Raw genomic sequence first — 20,063 nt, forward strand, 5'->3', positions numbered from 1 at the left:
CTAGCTTCCATAACATCCCTATTCTTCCTACACTCCCTTCTTCATAAATGTTTCCTTTATACCTAGCAGAAATTCTTTCATCCATCCCCACCATACCTCATATCATAAGTATTTCTGCAATGCATCTTAATCTAACTCTCTCACACTAATTCTTCTCTCTCATCTCTTATCTCTCAACTAATCCCCTCTTCTACCACTTCTATATTCATCTACTTCTCCCAACATTAAACTTCTTGCTAAACAGCTACCCTATTACTTACATATTAAAAAAATCTATTGGCTGCATGCTAATTTATAGTTGTCTGATTTGTTTGACTTTGATCTCTACAAAACATTCTCAAATGTTAATTATCTCTTATACGCATACCATGTAAGCCTTTGTTTGATTGTGTGTAAGTTTGTACTACTAATATATGCCTACACTATATATGTTTGCATTTTAATATTCTGTTGCTGTTTTTCTTTAAAAATTATTTATACTTTATGATTGTACTTTGTTAATTGTGGAGATTTCTTCCTGGGCCTCCGCTGAAAATGGTTTCCTGACCCAATCAGAATTTCCCAGTCACCAGATGTAAATAAATAAATAAATAAATAAATAAATAAATAAATAATTATGAAATGCATGAGGCACTAAGCATGTTATTGCTGGTGGAAATATGACTTGTAGAAACAGCATTCAGTCAAAGAGTTTTATTTGATGACACAGAAAGGGAGGGAAGATGGGGACATTTGGAGCAAGGGATATGCATACAGACATACTAGGATATTAGGTTATGGTTCATTTCTGCACATAGTTGTGCAGAAATGAACCATAACATAATATCCTAGTATGTCTGTATGCATACTAGAATATTAAGTTATGGTTCATTTCTGCACATAGTTGTGATGTGTTATGTTATTATAAATTTTCTGACCTATATAGCTTCCAATGGAGCTCTGGAAGCTTGCTCTGTAACTTCCAATGGGTGCAGCCTAAACGTTTTGATAGAATCAACTTATGTCCTCGCATTTCAAACAAAGGTTCATATCTCAGAACCATAGGAGTTACTAAAGAAGTGTGAATGGCAAAGTCTTGAGCACAAACTATTTTTATAGTGGGAGTAATCTTTAAGTTCTAGGTCTTAAAATGGATTTTATAAGCACAGTATGCACAGTAAGTATTACATCTGTAATATTTTGTAAACAGCTTACAATATCTCAGTAACCAGTCAAGTTACACACATACCATCATCACCATTTTGTTTAGACAGCTGAAAGCTTTCAAAAGAGGTTAAGCAGTGTTGTCTGCATTACTTTGTTGCTGAGATATTTAGAAAAACATAACATCTATGGAAAAATAAATAAATAATATATAAGATCAACAATTAATTTATGTTTACTTGCACTAGTCAGAGCTCAAGTATTAATGCAGTTGTGTTTGCCATCTTTTTTAATTTCTCCAAGTGTTTTGGGTTTCTAATACCATGATAGGAATGGACCCCATTCCTAAGTCAAAGTATAATTAAAGTTCATGAAATTAGTTTTGTTTCAATCTTTGATGTCAGCCAGAACTGCTCTTTGCAGCATCCATAGTGTGCCCAGTAATTACTCTTACTGCAATTCGTACGGGGTTACCTATATTGGTAACATGTTGAAATACGATTGTAGATTTTTTTTTATAAGACCCATTGCTCCTACTACTATTGGAACTGTCTGGGTATCTTTCTTCCACATTGCCCTCACTTCTGCCTGCAAATTCTGATATTTGATGATTTTTGTGTCTCTCTGTGTGCAACATACTATAGCCACTAGGTGTTGTGATTTCAATGATCAACGCTACTTTTGTCTTCTTTTCATGGCTGATCTCATGTGATTTAAACTTCATAATTTTCTATGATGCTTTGTGGCTCATGTTTCCAGTGTTTTTCAGACACTTCAATACCATAATATTTGCACAATCCCCAGTGCAACAGTCTTGTCATGTTATTATACCTTTCAGTATAAGCCACTGAGCCACTGTGTAAGCTTTCAGATGAAATATGTTAATACTTTGTAAGTAACATGGTTTTGGAATTTTTAATGCACATATGAACAAGCAAAATTTGGTGAATTGAGGCAACACTAGGAAGGATACTGTTATTTAACAACATATGCAGCATACATACAAGCATAAAACTAATATGTGAAAACTTTAAATAAATGTATAATATCTATCTGGATGCAATATCTTGATGGTATAAAATAAAAGTGTAAGGACAGGAGTATTATCTCAGCTCAACACACAGGAACTCAATAATTGTTACGTTTAACTGTAACATTTGAAGAGACAGTGAGAACAGATTTATGCAATGGAAAATGTAGATATCAACCTTCATCACTGTAAGAACAGGAGTAACACTCCATTATGTGTATATGGCATCTGTCATCCTAATATATGCATGTCATGAACTGTCTCACAATAATACTATCAGCCTGTATTTCTATAGCACAGCAAGGCTAAGCTACTCTTTGTTTTGTCATTATAATTACTTGGCCATGATCTGTACAAGACAGAGCTCCCAACAGATAGCAAGCAGATTAATACAACAGTAGGATAATGGCATGTTTAAAAATGTGTGGTCAACACTTACACACAAAGGAGTCATAAAAAACATTCAGTAGCACTTTGACATGCACCCAGTTTTAGACCTTGACAGTGTTCTAAAAGAAACCTACATACCTGCGTACTATCTAACCATACCACGTAGGAAATCCTACTTCATAAAGTTTAAATTTGACAACAGATTGAAATAAAGGAGAATCTGTGTATTACTGTTCATTGCACATAAGATAATTGTAAAATCCTATAACATACATTACGTCAAGTAGCATAATGAATATAAAAGAGTAAGAAGTGGTGATATAGAATTAGGAAGAGATAGAGACATAGAGGATAGAGACACCCAAATAATTTTATATTTTTCTGGCCCATTTTTCAGCATCTGTGTGGTGTGGTACTGTTATGCCTTTCCTGCTAAGCAATCTGTCATGTTATGTACAATCAAGTCTTTCCAACAGGGAGTAAGCAGGGGTCAGACAGTAGAAAAATGTCTGAAACGTGCAAGATAATTGAGGGTTACTAAGATATGCAGACAACACTTAAACACATAATAATAGTAATAAAAATAAAACATTAAATATGACTTTTAGATAGTTCTGGAATCAAACATTTAACAGAATGCCAACAGAATTTTACAGACATATGAATTATAAGAACACACCACACAGGAAATGTTAGTTCACCACCTTAATTTTAACGGTTTGAAGGAACAGTCAAAAACAAATGAGGCAAGGGAGAATGTAGGTGTCAGTCCAAACAGTAATGACACAACTAAGATTACACAGAGTATACATTACAGCTAACAACATAGTAAATGATCCAGTATAGAACAGAGATACTGTATGTTATGTTAAGGAGTTATATCATGATTTACACATTTGTCATGAAGTCGGATATTTTCAGACAGCATGCTTTGTAACAATATCTGCAACTGGAACATCCTAAGTGGTTCACATGCAGTTCTTCAGCCTGATAAAGAGAAGATTAGCTTGACTATACATAGCACAGGCAGGCTAAGCACAGTAGCACAAAGGGCACCAGAGTAAAGTGGCTGAAGGCAAAGACTCACAAGAGTTTGACATAAGCTGTGTACTGTTACTTGCCCTAAGTTACAGGTACTGCTCGGTGCAATGCATTGTGCAAATGTTGAGGAATCAGACTGATAACATAGAAGGGGATAGAGACATACACAGGTGGAGAGATAGGCAGGGAGCAAGTAGATTATGAAAGAAGCAGGATAACTGTGGCTCAAAACAATATGTAGGCAACAACTACACATAAAATAGTCTTATAAAATAGTTCGACAAAGCTCAGGATTGGAACCCTTGATACTATGGAAAATCAGTTTACAGATTTAAGCATTATCTCAGAATGCCACAAAGTAGCTCTTACTTCACATAGTTTAAATAACAAAATTGAAGTAACAGTGGCAACTTACTGAAGTGTGGGGGGGGGGGGACTGGAGAGATGGAGAGTGAAATACCAAGAGTTTTGTTTATGGGACATTTAGGTCCATTTTAGGGTATTGTATCTTAGATGTGTCTTCATTATTACTCTGCATAACAAAGTGTTTGCCATAGGGAGCAAGAAGGGGTAGGAGAGTAGAAACAATGTTAATATAAAAGAAGGATAAGGGTATTTTATTAAGTTTACGTGCTGACATTAAAATGTTTTTGCAAATGCTTTCCTGCTTCACTACTCAAATTCTATGTTAACGAAATGTTGTAACTGGAGATAAATACAAATGTTTGAGGTTAAACATTCGATAGGAATATAAAATGACATGAAATAATATTTTCACATACAGTTGTAATCAAACCCTTGACACTAGGCAAAATCATCAGACTATAGCCATGAGAATTATCTCAATACACCACAAAGAATTTTGTAGATCATTACATCCAGCAGCATAAGAACTGCTAGAGTAAGTTTTTCAAAGTAGTGCCTTTACTCTGTATTCCCATGGTGCAGTGGATTTAAGCACATTTGTGCGTAGGTAACTGGACTAGTGCAGGTGATGGCAAAAACTCACCATTTTTGCCATTGGAAATTAAACACCATTCACAGTCCCCAGCATCAGTGCATGATGCCAACCTCCACACAAATGCTGAGGAAAAAAATTAAGTTTTTTTTGATGGGCCATTTCTGGCCATCTGTGTTGTGTTTGATTCTATTGTTTGACCAGATTAAACATCTGACAAAGGTGTTTATAAGGCAGTGTTGAAAATGGGGGGACAAGTGGAGGATACGATACAAAGGAAAGAATGCAGGAATTTGCAGGATGGTGGTGTGAGAGCACCATAGCTCTCCACTTCTTTACAATAGTGTATGCAGAATTTCATGACTTTGGAGAGTCACCATAACACCGATGGGTGACAACAACAGAATAACGTTGTACAGCAAATTTAATGTTGTATAGCGAAATGGACTAAATCAAGTGTTTGAACATGACACACAGGGGAAGTGGAGAGCTATGTATGGGATATCATTTTCTTTTTTGTTTCTTTTAGTCTTTCTTTTTTTTTTAATGAAAGGGGAATGAAAAGCTTTTGCTAGAAGGGCAGGTTTGGTAGCAGGTGCAAACATACAGGACATACAAGACACATATTATTGGGGATAGTTAGGGGATATCAGAGGTAGATTGACATTAGCCTGAGAACAGGGAGAATGTAGTCCTTATCATCAGAACTGTCATCCCTACCTCTTGTGTCAGTTGCCTGAGTCAGTGCCGGATATGGCATTGATTTGGCAAAATGATGCAGGAACTTTTTAACCCTGTTATTTTACATCCCAAGGCCACTCTCCATTATGCCTTTCACCAGCCCAGTCATATCCTGGTGTGTGACAAAATTACCATCTCTGTTATAATGCTCTGAGAGGGTACCACTGCACCAGCAGGTTAAGAAGAGCTACCTCATACAGATGGAACAGATAGGACAGGAGTTGTTGAGGCAATGCTGACAGGCTGTGACCCTGATGTGCTAGGTGTCTGTGCTATCTGTGTTAATGCCAGTCTAGCCACCTGTGGATATATGATGGGGTGAAATGCAGTGTTCATTCTGACTGCATGAGATGATGGTCATTTTTTTCGGCAATAAATGTATCAAAAATATATATTCAAAAACAAGAAAAAATGAGAGATAGTGTGGGGGAGACAAAAAAGAGAGAATTAGATCATGGCATGCTACTTTAGTTTATTATTTCAGTACATAAAGCAATATGAGAAATAAATATGTACACCTTTGCCACATCCAGATGTGATGGGAAGCTATTAATGTTTAACAAAATCAGTCAATCACAGTGGTATGATATGACAGATAGTATCATGTATCTGACTATGCCATATCAGATATATGCTTTCAAATTTAATAACTGCATTTGCAAAAATGTAATTGCTAATGTCATGCAGTATGCATTTAATAACTTATAAATATTATCCTGTAAAAATATTACTGTCTGCTTCTTAGTACTGAATTCACACACAGTTAGGTTGTTGTATTCATTGCCTAATGCAATAACCAAGAGCTATTAGAACAGGGATGTATGCTTGATATCAAAGTTAGAGTATGCCTGCTCAAGATGATATACAGTGATGTACTGAAAATACTTGTCTGCCTTGCATTCAGACCTGGTCCATACTTACACCATGCCTCTCTAAGGTGAGTTAGCCTCTCCTGATGCTCCTCATGGTTTTCTGTTATCTTTTCTGCAGATGTAAAGTAAAGAAACGAAAAGAATCACATACATGAAAGTATAATGAATAACTGTCTTGGCTGGCTAACTAATGCATTATCATAGACAGGAGATGGCTCAGTACACTTACACAACTGAGGGCCCTTTGCAGTCTTAAACTCATCCTCCCATCAGCTCAGAAGGTCCCACTTGTACCTCTTCATTTCACTATAGTAGTAATGATATTACTCACCACAAAGTGGGATGCCAGTTGCACTGGAGACAGTTTTACCCAAGCTATTGCAATTCTGAACCATATACTGCAACTTGGTATAATGCCCCTGCAGCAGCCTCTGACTGTGCTTGATGGGGAAAACCACAAAAGTCTTGGATTCCTCAACATCCCACTTTTGGGATCTAAATAGAACACCATCCCTACCTTTGCCAGCCATGGCTTCAAAACGCAAACTAAAAATATGTGTCTGAACTGGTGCCCAGTTCAGATCCCATGTGTTAGTAGATTGTGCACAAAGACACACAGCTTTGCTACCTGCATTTGTGCAATTGAAAGCACAGCAATGGCTTGGCAGACTCATTGGCAAAAAGCATGGAAGATGTGAAATATGCCAGCAAGATTTGTCCATATGCACTCAACCTATTGATACATACACCAATTTTGAACACTGAAATGCTTCATGGTGTTTCATTATTTGTTCAAAGAAAAACGGTATTACTTCTGAAATACTGGGCTGTTGGGAAATACCCAATAATAAGATTGAGTTGTACCACATGGGAATAGAACACATGAGAAAAAGAAGGAGAAATGCTTATTAACTGTTAGTGCCAAAGAAGTGCTTACTTTTTAACTGGTAATTAGAAGTATAGTAATTTAAGAATGGGCGGTGATATATGTAAGAGATGCCTATATGTGAGTAACTTTAGTTATGGGACTGCATTTCAAAGTAAAAGGCAGTATTTGTGTTTTTAAGGACATTTCAGATGCATGGAATTACATAACCTGCGTAATACATGGCGGGTTATATTACATACATACTTCACAAGACATACTTCTCTAAACACATACTTCTGATATGTGATAAGTCGTAACATTATAACAAAAATACTGTGCAAATCATACCTATGCAAGTGCATTCTAATTTGAATATCATCGTCATGATTAACATAATACATACACATAATAATAATATGCATATATAGGAAGCATTACTAATACATGTGTTGCATTAAACATAGTTGTGATACTCATTTGTTGTTATTGTTGCATTTCTAATCAAACTTTTGTGGCAAAAGGCATTTTGACCCCTTCTGTAAAATTATATGTAAACTGAATTTGAACCCTGCATCAAGTGCCCTCTTTCTCTAAGCCCACTGCACTTACACCTTAAACCACAGGGAAACTTATCTCATAGGTGCATTGTCTTCACTGTGTACTATCCAGAGTGCTGATGGCTACATACCAGATCCAGTCTTGCTTGCACTACAGAAGGCAGCCCAAGTTAAAATTTTCATTTTTTTTCTTTGGCCATGAGTCCTGCCTGTATATTGCCGAGCAGACTGCAAATGCAAAAGGCATTATAAAAAAAATTGAAAACAACTGAAAGGAAAATTAACAATTCAAAGGGAATATCTTGGAAAGACCACAGGAAGAAGTGCATTACAGTGACACATTTGTCCTTCTCACATGACCTTGCCATGTTAGACCTTTAATGTCTGGCACACATTATTAGGACTTTATGTAATGACAAATAATGGGGATGGGGAGAGACAACAGCTAACATGTTGTTAGCAATACTGAGAATAGTTGTGTTTCAAACAATACAATGATATAACTAAATTTGTGTCAATATGAATTCATACCCCATTCTGTAAAGTAATCTGTAAATGGGATTCAAACACTGTATCAGCTGTCCTCTTTCATTAAGATCACTGCACATACACCTTCTGCCAAAGGGAAAGTTATGTAACAGGTACAGTTTTTTAATTGAATGCTAGAGTGCTGATGACCATGTACTGGCACCAGGCTCATTTGCACTACAGAATGTTGCCCAAATAAAAATTTTCACTTTTTCCATTGGCTGTGAACCCTGTTTGTGCTCTACCAACTGGGCAATATAAAATGAACTTGTATTGCAGAGTAGCATGTGTAATGAATCTATGTAGCAAGGAACAAAGCAGTTATAGCATTAGCATGACACATTTATCCTTTTTACATCTGCTTGCAACATCATAAGTAGCATTTAGGTTATACATCATCAGGATTTCATGTCATGACAATTGTTTTTGAAAGAGGACACACAGAGAATGACAGAAGAATCATTCTTGCCTCAGTACATGCAAATATTCATGACATATAAGTTTACAATATAATGTATTGCAGTCATAATGAACATGTCAGATAAACATACATTATCCAGCATATATGACACATATGTCCACATTACTCATACTACTGTTTTGTGTTATTTCACTTTACAAAATGGCATATGCTACATCCATAGCACTTGTTATTAATAATGAAAAGAGCTGAGTTTACAACACTTTTGCAATATCAATTCAAATGGACTACATGTAAAATTATTTAGCATTTATGATGGACTTTAGCCTGTTCATTTCATTTATAACAGTGGATGTCAAGATTTATTCAGAATCCAGTCATAAAAAATCTGTAGACTGGATTTGAAACCTACATTAAGTGTACTCTTTTTTGTTAATCTCACAACACTTGTGCCACAGAGATACCAAACTTACAACTATATATTGTTTTCACTCAATACTGTCAAGAGTGCTAATGAAAGTGCACTTGTGCCAGTTTTGTTGTGTTACTGATGGTATTCCAAATTAAATTTGTAAGTTTTTCCCTTAGGAAATGAACCTTTGTTAACTGCTTGGTACCACTGCCAGTCAAGAGTGTGCAATTCCAAATGGTGCACAAAGGAGTCATAAAATAATAACAATAATTTAAAAAAGGAAACATTATGAAACAAGTACTTGAAATGTAAACTGCTGAGTTACCTCCACTTTGTTGTCTTGTAATATAAACATATGCTACTTAAAAATCTGTATGTTCACACAAAAAGCACCTTGACTGGATCAGAGTCTACAAACCAGTGAATTAATAGCACAGAATTGAGACTGCTGTCAATATTTGCCACAAACAGCAATATATAATAGGAAGAAGAAAAAGTAGATTACATATATTGAAGCGTGATTCTATCAACTCACATTAAAGGTGCAACAGAAACAAGCTCTGAAAGCCGTCCTTTGAAATTTGTCAGTAGATACGTGGATGAATGTTATCTTAAAAAGAGCTAAGCTGAAAGTTCTTCACACACTATCAAACAAATATTTGCAGCACTGAAGCTGTTTTATTTCTTTATTTTCTGAGCACTAGTCCCTTATCTATGATTTTCTAACAACAAAGTATATATCATTTGTTTTGCTGTTTATACCTATTTCAGAAATTAATGTTCATCCTTAGAATTGCAGAAGAATTGTTACTTAGAGGCATAATGTGTGGTCATAAACCGTTCATACAAATGGTTGAAATATTGCTCTCCTAACTGAAACACTATTTTTTCTTGCAGTCAAGCTAATTACTTCTAAGCCCTTCGCAAATAAATCTTCTCAGTGCTCATCCTTGTAGTGGTAGGAGATGTGCGTGCAATCATTACGTCCTTATACCATGTTTTCATTCCCTGCACTTAGTGCAGATTGTGGAATTCATGAATGTTAGTGATTTCATACCTCATTTGCATATTCACAAAGCTCAGAGGACTGAAGCTGCACTATATCTAGATAATTGTGTAGGTAAGGAAATTGTATCATGGTAGGGGAGTCTGTCTGGATCTAGAGAGCTTCATATAGCTATTTGCTTGCTTACAAAACCTTTTTCCAGTTTCACAACTGACTTGATGTAAAGATATGCTGCTGTTGTTTATTAAATGCTGTATTTCACCCTAAGTTATTTACTGCATTTCACAATACACTCATTGCTTTACTGTATGCATCACTTTTCCCTTGTTGTTGGCATAGCCATGAATATCAGTTATTTTTTCCATTATACATGTTTGAAAAGAACGTAATATGGCATTATGGAAATATTTCTCTGGGCCTCTGAATAGTTATTGCAGATGAGTGTTGCCTCATGTAGTAGCAAGGTCAGGGGTTTTACATTTTTTTAGCACAATAATATGTTAAGCTTGTGATATGCACTTGCCTGCCCTCCACACAAATGGACATCCAACAAACATTTTAGCCATATTTAATGTAAAAATGTATATTGTTCTTGTTAATGCTGCAATGTACTACAGAGTTACCCATCTGCTGTCCTTCTTACATAACTTGTATACTTGCTTTTCATATCCTTTACTTTTTTGGAGGGAGAGTTCTGTATTAATTTGTATGCACTCATAGGCAGCTTTACTTTTTCAATTATTTTGTGCATGATTGATGCATACATTTATACACATCTGTTTTTCAAACAATCACTTCTGTCTTAATTGTTTATGTTTTTGTTATTTTATGTTTCAAGTCATACAGGACTATGGTACCCACAACATCTGCACCCTATAAACTGCCATACAGTGATGCAGAGAATGAAGTTTTCATCCAAGCACTACATTCACCTGGCTGATTCCTCTTTGAAAGAGGCAGAGGTCACAAGTCCTCCTATAACCATATCTGTGAGCAGGTGGCCAACTATGTAAATGGTGTGGTAGGCCATGGCTGTAAAATCTGACAGGGCCAATGACATGATAACATACATGATATGTAGAGTGGGTGCAACTGGCCAGGAATGCATGGCTACAGGGGTGGTCCTGCTACTGAACCACCAGTGACTGAAACTGGGGAGTTCCTGTCCATTGTCAGAGATCCCAGACACCTCAGCAAAGGGTTCACACAGAATCATTGATGTTGGTTCTGACATAGAGTACAACCCAAGTGTGTATACTGTAGATCTTCCAGGTATGCAATACAATTAAATAATTCAAACTCATTTCTTTGTTGTCAAGCTTGTCATCATGTATCCCCCCCTAGCACTGTACCAATGATGATGGCTGTAATCTGATTTTTGCACATTTTTTACTTACTGTTGCATATATGAGTGGGCAACTGAATTGTTTGATGCACATTGTTGTGTAAAGCCCATAGCTGTATGTTGCAGGCATCAGTCATACACTATTTCCGATGCTACTGCAAACTTGAGACTTATTTTAGCTTAGGGACATATAGGTATTTGTATTTGGGAGTATGCAGTTATCTAACTATTTTTTGTTTTTTATACAGGTTCCACACTTATGTAAATGTAAAAACACGGTGGTTATACACGGCAGTACAATTGCATTAAAACTTTAATCTTCAATGACAGAGAAGCAAGCGCTTTCACAACCAATAAAGTTGTCTGATGAAGCAACTGTTATTGGTTGTGAAAGCGCTTACTTCTCTGTTATCGAAGATTAAAGTTTTAATGCAATTGTACTGCGATGTATAACCAGCATGTTTTTATGTTTACATATCCTGCCTTTACGTGGTTATTTCATCTGGAGTTTAGTTCTTCGCCTTTTCAAGTTCCACACTTACCTTGGTCCTCAAGTGCGGGTGGTAAAAGTTGCATTATTTCTCTAGCGTTTCCCTGTTCACCTGTTATTTATCTACAATTTTTGTGTTATGCAGTTCATAATAAATCAAATGGGGTATAAGCACCCTTCTTCTTGGCAGCAGCAGCAGCACCATGATTTAATGCCTGTTGCACACATAGGTTAATGATGGCAGCTGAAACCCCTAACAATTTTTTCTAAGTGTAATCGTGGCTATATTCCAAAGAGTTTTGGATTTCAGGGCAAATATCTACACTAACTGTACACAATTATTTTAAACATTCCTGAATAGCACTGTCATGTTGGATTGGTTAATTAGGATGCAATTCAATGACATTTGCTTTCATTAGCATATTCTACCATTTACCTTTGTTTTGATACTCTCTACTAAGTGTAGAGATGTTTAATGAATACAAAATAGTGAGCTATCATGTGTAAGACACACCACACCACATACATGACAGCAGCACTTAGTGTAGGCATTCATTAAGCTCACCCATTGAATGTTGACTTGAAAGTAAAGGCCATGATTGACATCCAAAAACAGTGGGGAATGAGGATTCTGTGACTTGGGTGCAGATCATTTAAGATGGTCTGGATAGCTGTTGGTAAGCTATTTTTTTTTTTATCCTGACAAGCATCTTGATATTATGGGCAGTGGGCATCATGAATTAACATGAATTATCATGGATTTAGGTGAAGTAAATTGAAAAATGTCCCTCAATTTCTAAAATTTTAAGACATTTGCCTCATATTTGTGGTCTGCTCATCATAAAATTATTCTTTCTCTGTCAAATTGTTGATACCTGCAGTCATTAAATAGGTTCATAGGTAGGTAGGTGCTAGGCTATCTGCCCAAAGGCATTTATAAGCCTAGCCAGAAAGTGTTGGCTTTCGCCACCCCCTTAGATTAGTTCCCTGTGTCTCTGTCCAGCAGAGCCATTGAAGTGATCCCTGGGGTAAACGCTCTGTTTCCCATCCACTAGTCAAGGTTTCTCTTGAAGAGGGTTAGTGAGGAGCTCTGCCTAATGTAGATTGGAATCTTGTTCCAGAGCATGGGAAGTCTCTGGGACAGGAATCTATCCCTCCAGCATGTCCTATTTATTGTTGTGGTGAGGTTTAGATCCCTGGAGCGTGTGGCTCGAGGGGATATGGTTTTCTTTAGGTGGAGCATGTCCATCAATTCTGGGTTGGACATGGCCTTGTATGTCAGGCAGAGATCAGTTCTGAGTAGGTGGTATGTAACTGAGTACAGCTGGAGTTTCTTCAGTTGAGCTGCATAGGGCATCTGCTTGAGGCCAGTGATCCTCTTGGTGAGGTACTTATGTGGTCTTTTCAGTTGTTGCAGGTATCTTGTAAGGTACATTCCAAATGGGGCATTGTACTCCATGATGGGTCTGATGAGTGATGCATAGAGGGGCCCAATGACCTCTTTTGATCTGGATGCAAACCCTTTTGTGATTAGGTGGGCCATATAGAAGGATTTTCTAACTACTTTGGCAATGTGATTATCAAAGGAGAGGTTACTATCTACTTGGGTCCCCAGATCCCTTATTACGTCTTCTGTATTTAGGGGGCTACCACCAATGTGGCAGTTTGTGGGTACTTTGTTTTTTCCAAAGGGGATGACTATGTACTTTTTGGCATTTAGCTTGAGGCCATGGTTTTGACACCAGGTATCTGTCTCAGTGAGACCCTTTTGGAGGATGTCTGTGTCAGTTATAGCCCCTAGTTTGCAGTCATCTGCGAACCTGGTCCGCCATAGTCCTCCTGTGCTTGCCTGTACCTCTGAGAAGTATATGCCGAACAGGAGGGGTCCTAGGACTGAGCCCTGGGGAATGCCACTTGTAACCGGTTTAGATTCAGACCTAGCTCCCACAACTCTTACCATGTGGGTTCTGTCCATGAGCCAGTTGGCGACCCATCTTATGATGAAGGAGTTTATGTTCAGGCTGGTGAGCTTGTCTATAATACCTGAGTGGGGAATGGTGTCTAAGGCCTTTGCAAGGTCTAGGTGGGTTGTGTGGACCATCTTTCCCTCATCTATAGCTTTGGTAACTGTCTCAAAGAAGTCCACCAGGTTTAGGAGGCATGATCTGCCCTTAACAAAGCCTTGAATAATAACAAACACTTGAATTTCAGTCCTCATATCCTTTAGAAAATGCATGTGAATATAAAACTATTATTTTTGCAACTTTCTGAGTATATAAGATCATATTTTAATATTTGTCTCTGATTTTGGGTCTTTGCCTCACCATATGTGTTGACTTTATCTGCACAGTTTTTACCCAGGTGCTTGGGTTTCCTCTAACATCCCACAGACCTGCTATAAGGGAATTGGTATTTCTTCAATTTGTCTACAGTTTGCCTGTAGGTAACTATGTTGAGTTCCATAGTTGGACAGATATAACATGGTCGCCCCACGTCAAAATGGTCTTTAATTTTTGGCCATAGTGCCTTATGTGTGAAGTATAAACCTTAAACGAAACCAAACAAGCAAAACCGAAGAGCCGTGAACAGTGAAAGACAGCCAAAAAAAAAATGTGTTTATTTAAAGCGCTTTTCGTCAGCAGTTATAAGCTGACTTTTTCAGAAACAGAACCACTGACAACATAACCATTTAAAAAGGCTGAACAATCAGCCTATATCATACAATTGACTCCATTAATTCAGTTTAAAATTTTTTTTTTAATTTTAAAGCAACAAGAGCCATAACTGGTGACGAGTGTGTAAAGTCTAAATACATATTGAAAGCAGAGAGTACATAAACCAAATCCACTTGTTAACTTAAAATCCATGTAGTTATGTTAAAACATTTAAGTGGATTATTGTTAGATATTACAAAATACAAAAGGAGTGTTAATAATAACGTAAGTTCAACAAATAATCTATGTACATATAATATACTATTAATTCCTGATCCAAAGGTCACAGGAATCGTGTGTATAAAGTAAAAACAACTCAAGAACACATAATTATTCTAAATTACATAAAAAGTATTTATGATTAAACAAGAAAAATATATATTTATATATGAAATAGTTATATATGTGTGTGTATAAGTATAATAATGGAATGTTTACAAGAGGAGTAGTGTTTTCAGAAAGTATATTTGTGTGTTTTCATGTTTTTATTCCAATATTATCAATACTACAAACCCCTTGTTTAAATTCCAAATTTTTAAGTCCTACATTTTAATAATAATAAACTCAGCTTCCAATAGGGAGATGAGGTAATTATATATGTAGTGTAACCTAATATAAAGTTCTCAAAAGATATATATGGTTCTCATAAACTATATATACATAATCTATAATTTTAATATATAATATATAATAGGTTAGACATACCTTATGTTACAAGTGTCATATCTAACATGTTGACAGTAAAATTAAGAAACTGAAAATGTCAAAAGATTCAAAATGTCATACACAAAAACATAAAAACTTAACATCAAGGCCATCATCTCTTTAGACTGTTCAATTTTAATAAACTTCCTATTGAACAAGACTCATTTAGTCCAGGAAAGCTATACACGTTCAATTTCACCTGCCATTTCAATTCTAATTCCTCCAGTTTCAAGTTTCTAGGGCCTCCTCTCGGGTCAATTTTTACATGGTCAATTGCCATAAATCTGAAGCTATGGTTAGGGTAGGCTGCCATGTGTGTTTTGCAAGTGCGTTCTCCAATTTCCCTTTTCTAATAGCATACAGGTGTTCATACATCCTTTCACGCAATCTTCTTTTGGTTTTACCGATGCAGAATGCTGAACAGAATGTACACCTGGCTATGTAGGTGGTAAATGTAGTGTTGCAATCAAATTTATTCCTCAACTTAAATTCTTGTTCATTCAGGCTAAACAAGTTGCCTTCATGAACATATTTACAGTAATTACAGTTCAGGCATTTATGCATACCAGGACATCTCATTGTAGGCATGTCACGCCTTTCTAACAGGGTTTTGATATTGTTCCCTTTCCTGTAAACTATCATAGGTTGGTCCCCTAGTTTTTCATATAACTCAGGTTGTATTTTAAACAGGTCCCAGTTTTTATTCAGTATGGATAAACAAAGGGTACTTGTTGTACTGAAGGTGGTAATAAATTTGACAGTAGATATGCTGGTGTTAAGTTGTTCACTATTTAGTACCATACTCTCGTTCTGGCCACATTGGTTCCTTTTGACCAAGTTAACACCACTGTCCTCAGTAGGTGTTACAATGTTAGTCCTCAAAAGTGGCAAGTACACATTACTGTGTCTTTTATCCATTACCTCCTGAACTATCGGGTCAAGAAAGGTTTCTGGGTAACCTCTATGAATGAACATTTTCCATATATAAACACATTCCTTTGTAAAATCCTCATCTAGAATGACCATTCTAGAAGCTCTTACCAGCTGCCCTTTCACAACAGATTTCTTCTGGTGGTAAGGGTGGCAGCTGCTGTAATGGAGGAAGGTGTTGGAATATGTAGATTTTCTAAAGATGTTCACAGTAAACGCTTTTAAATTGTAGTTTTTACTTAAATGGATGTCAAGATAATCAATAGTGTCACAATGAAAAGTGTAAGTGAATTGCAGGAACTCAGTAGTGTTGTTAAAGTATTCAATAACTTGGTGGCCATCGCTCTCACTACCTTTAAATAAAATGAAAATGTCATCCAGAAACCTTGTATAAAACAAAAAGGAATCAGAGAATGCGTTGCCTTTAAAGACAAACTCTGATTCCCAATAAGCCATTACCAAGTTTACTACACTTCCCCCACAAGGCGAACCCATAGCGACCCCTATTTTTTGCAAAAATAATTCATTGCAGTGCAAAAAGTAGTTATTTGTTAACACCGAGTCCATTAGGACAGATACTAGGTCAATTTCCCTAGTAGGGGCTTTATGTTTCATAAGCATGAGTCCTACCCATTCTAATGCTACCTCATGGGGTATACTGGTATACAGGTCTTTTACATCAATTGTGAGGAAGTTGTAGCTCTTGTCAAAAGACAAGGTGTCTATTTTCTTCAAAAAGGTCCAAGAGTCTTTACAGATTTGGGACTCCTTGGCCAAATATTTTTGTAAAATGGCATCCAAAACCCTAGCACAAGAGTATGTGGGAGATCCCCTACTGTCCACCAAAGGTCTCAATGGTTGATTCTCAATACTTTTGTGGATTTTAGGGATGCCAGAAATACAAGGATATCTAGGGAATGACATTACCAGGTAGTTGTATGTCCTTTGGTCTATCTGACCATCGATGAACAGGTCCTCAATACAGTTCCTAATAGTACTATAGGCTCTGTTTACCTCACTACGGGAACTGTGTACGTATGCTTCAGTGTTGCGTAACTCATTCATCCTATCCTGATAGTCACTCATACTGAAGACAACCAGTCCACCACCCTTATCGGGTTTGCAAAACCTAAGCCCTTGGGTGGTGAGGTAATGCATTGTTTCCCTTTCATCATTGCTCATATTAGTAGGAGGGTTCCTGTTATTCTTATAGATGTTCACATGCCTTACATCCAATTCACAACATTTCTCAGAAAGGTCGAGGGCAGGGTGCAATGGGGGATTGTAAATACTAGGTACATGGAGACTATCAGTAGAGTCAAAGACATTACCCATCGACACCTGAAGGTTCAATTTCCTAACAAACATTTTAATGTCTAGAATTGTGTTAGTCAGGTCCCATGGTTTTGATGGGATGAAAGTAAGTCCCTTAGATAAAAGGTCGACCATTTCAGGCCCAATTTCTATGTTACTAAAATTGTATACATTAAAATCACCAGTAGTGTTTGAAATGATAGAAGGTACACTTTTACTACTCTCCAAAAGATCAGTCTCATGGGAGCAGTAACTTAAGTCATTCAAATTAGTAACAAGATTAGACAATTCTATATTGGCCCCATTGGGCCCAGGTACAAATTTGTTCATATCCGTAAACGGATCAGGCAAATCATAGTCGTCAGTCAAATTCAAGGCTGAACCAGTGACAGATCGAGGTTTTATTTCCTGTGGGCATTGTAGACCCGTTTGTCTTTTACTGGGTTTTGTGGGTAGTTTTTCTGCTTCGGTCAAAGCGCTTTTCGTCAGCACTTATAAGCTGACTCCTTCAGAAAAAGTATTCATATCTCCCCTAACTTTGTATGCATTTTCTCTGGGTATTTAAGTTTCCCACAAATTCCCAAAAGACTTGAGGTATCCAGCTTAGCAAACTCTAAACTGCCTGTCGGCAGTTGTGCAGGTGACACAGCGGCACACTGAGTACCTATGTTACTTCACAGAAAGATGTTTTGTGTTTCAATTTTCCCTGCGATGAACTGAAACAAGTGTTTTCTCCTGGTATTCTCTCTTCTTCCCACATCCTAACAACAAGTAGAACATAGATTGGCAACATTAAATTCCATAGCTGTTTGGAGGTTTGTATGTGATATAGAAAAATAAAATGGCAGTCTACTTCTTTTCCCTATTTGCCTTGCAAACTCTGTTGATAGGATTAGCTGTTCCTGGAGTCACAATAGAAATTGTATCCAATTTGACAGTTTGGGATTAATACAAGCATGTGTGTAAGTGTGTGTGTGTGTGTGTCTGTGTGTGTGTGTGTGTGTGTGTGTGTGTGTGTGTGTGTGTGTGTGTGTGTGTGTGTGTGTGTGTGTGTGTGTGTGTGTGTGTGCGTCTGTTTGCATATGCACATGCACACCCATTAGAGCACAAGTGCTTCTTGAGATAGACATGGCTTGTTATGGGCAGAATGTGAGTGCTCGTGTAAAAAAATAATATCAAGCATCTTATGAAAGAGTTGGCTTGTCAAGGTTAGTGTTACCATCTGTGCATATGTGTGAAAAAATATAATCACCGTATTTATCTATAGACACACAATACTGAGAACATACATAGCATTTCTAGGAACAAAAAAAAAAAATAAGAATTATCTTTCAAAAATAAGGCAAAAAAGTAGCGCAGTACACTTGTATCCACAGAACGTATTGACAAGGCTAAGGAGAGTGGTCTTATTCTGAACCTCTGACATGAGGCTCTCATTGTTAAAGCCAACCATCCTCAAAAATGCCAAGAAAGTTCATCTAGCTATTGTGGGGGTTGAGTATAGGGTGATCATTATTTTTTTTTATCTTCCTCACAATCAAACTCCAAGGTTTGCAAGGAAAGATACTATATAATTTGTGTGGGTTAGTGACAATGTTGTCATTATTTTTTAACTTTCATTATAATCAAAGTGCAGAAGCTTGCACAGAAGGTTAGAATATATTTTATATGGACGGGGCAGTTATCTACCTAAAAATAACAGTTTGCAATACATTGTTGCGGTGTTCTCTTTTATTGATTCTCCTCTTCCTCACAGCTGGATATCTGGTCCCACCAGTACATCTCCTTGTTCATCAGGTCTACTGTGCTCTCCTGAATGCCCTTGGACTTACTCTGATTTATGGTCTGCGCTGGTAAGGAGATTGAGGCATCTTGGTGCAGTGTCATATTGCTGCAGCAAGATCTTCTTCCTTTAGTCACTTCTTTGCATCCTGTGTGTCAAGCTAATGCCCCTGATGGCAGAAATAGAGTGGACAGGCCATGTCAGACCCCTCATCACATCCACAAAGGGCTAACTTGGCAAGCCATCCCATGCATCCCCAGAAAACACTTTAAAATGGTATTCCTTGGCTTCTGACAGGGAGATCCAGTCATGTTGTATGCCCTGAGCATGAGCCCCCTACCAGTCCTCTTGCAAGACAGACTCATCCATTCTCACTGTCAGTGCCTCAGATGTTCAAGCATCTAAACAACTGCTGGTTTCCTACATCAGAGTGACAGCTTTATTCTTTTATACCATGGCAGTGCTTGTGATTATTATTTTTTCACTCTCTCAAAATAAACTAACAGATGTATACTGGTAGCTGTCATTTGGGAAAGCAGTAAGGAATAATGCTGTGTGTATATATATCTACGTCTATCTATTGTCTAACAGCAACAAGTTTAACTATGCATCTGTGGCCATTTCCTCTTTCACTTTTATCACAGTATACATCAGAGGGGGGCAGAAAGGTGACAGAATTTTGATAATAGGGGTGAGGATGCATGCTGTCTATATGTTTGACAATAACTTGAAATATATGGAGGGCCATTTTTTACTCTCACTTTCATCCCAATCTAAAATCTAACAACCTGCGATACATAGATGCTAAGAATCTT

The sequence above is a fragment of the Protopterus annectens genome, chromosome 2.part0, assembly GCF_019279795.1.
Source record: "Protopterus annectens isolate FY-2018-M chromosome 2.part0, PAN1.0, whole genome shotgun sequence".
NCBI classification, from domain to species: domain Eukaryota; kingdom Metazoa; phylum Chordata; order Ceratodontiformes; family Protopteridae; genus Protopterus; species Protopterus annectens.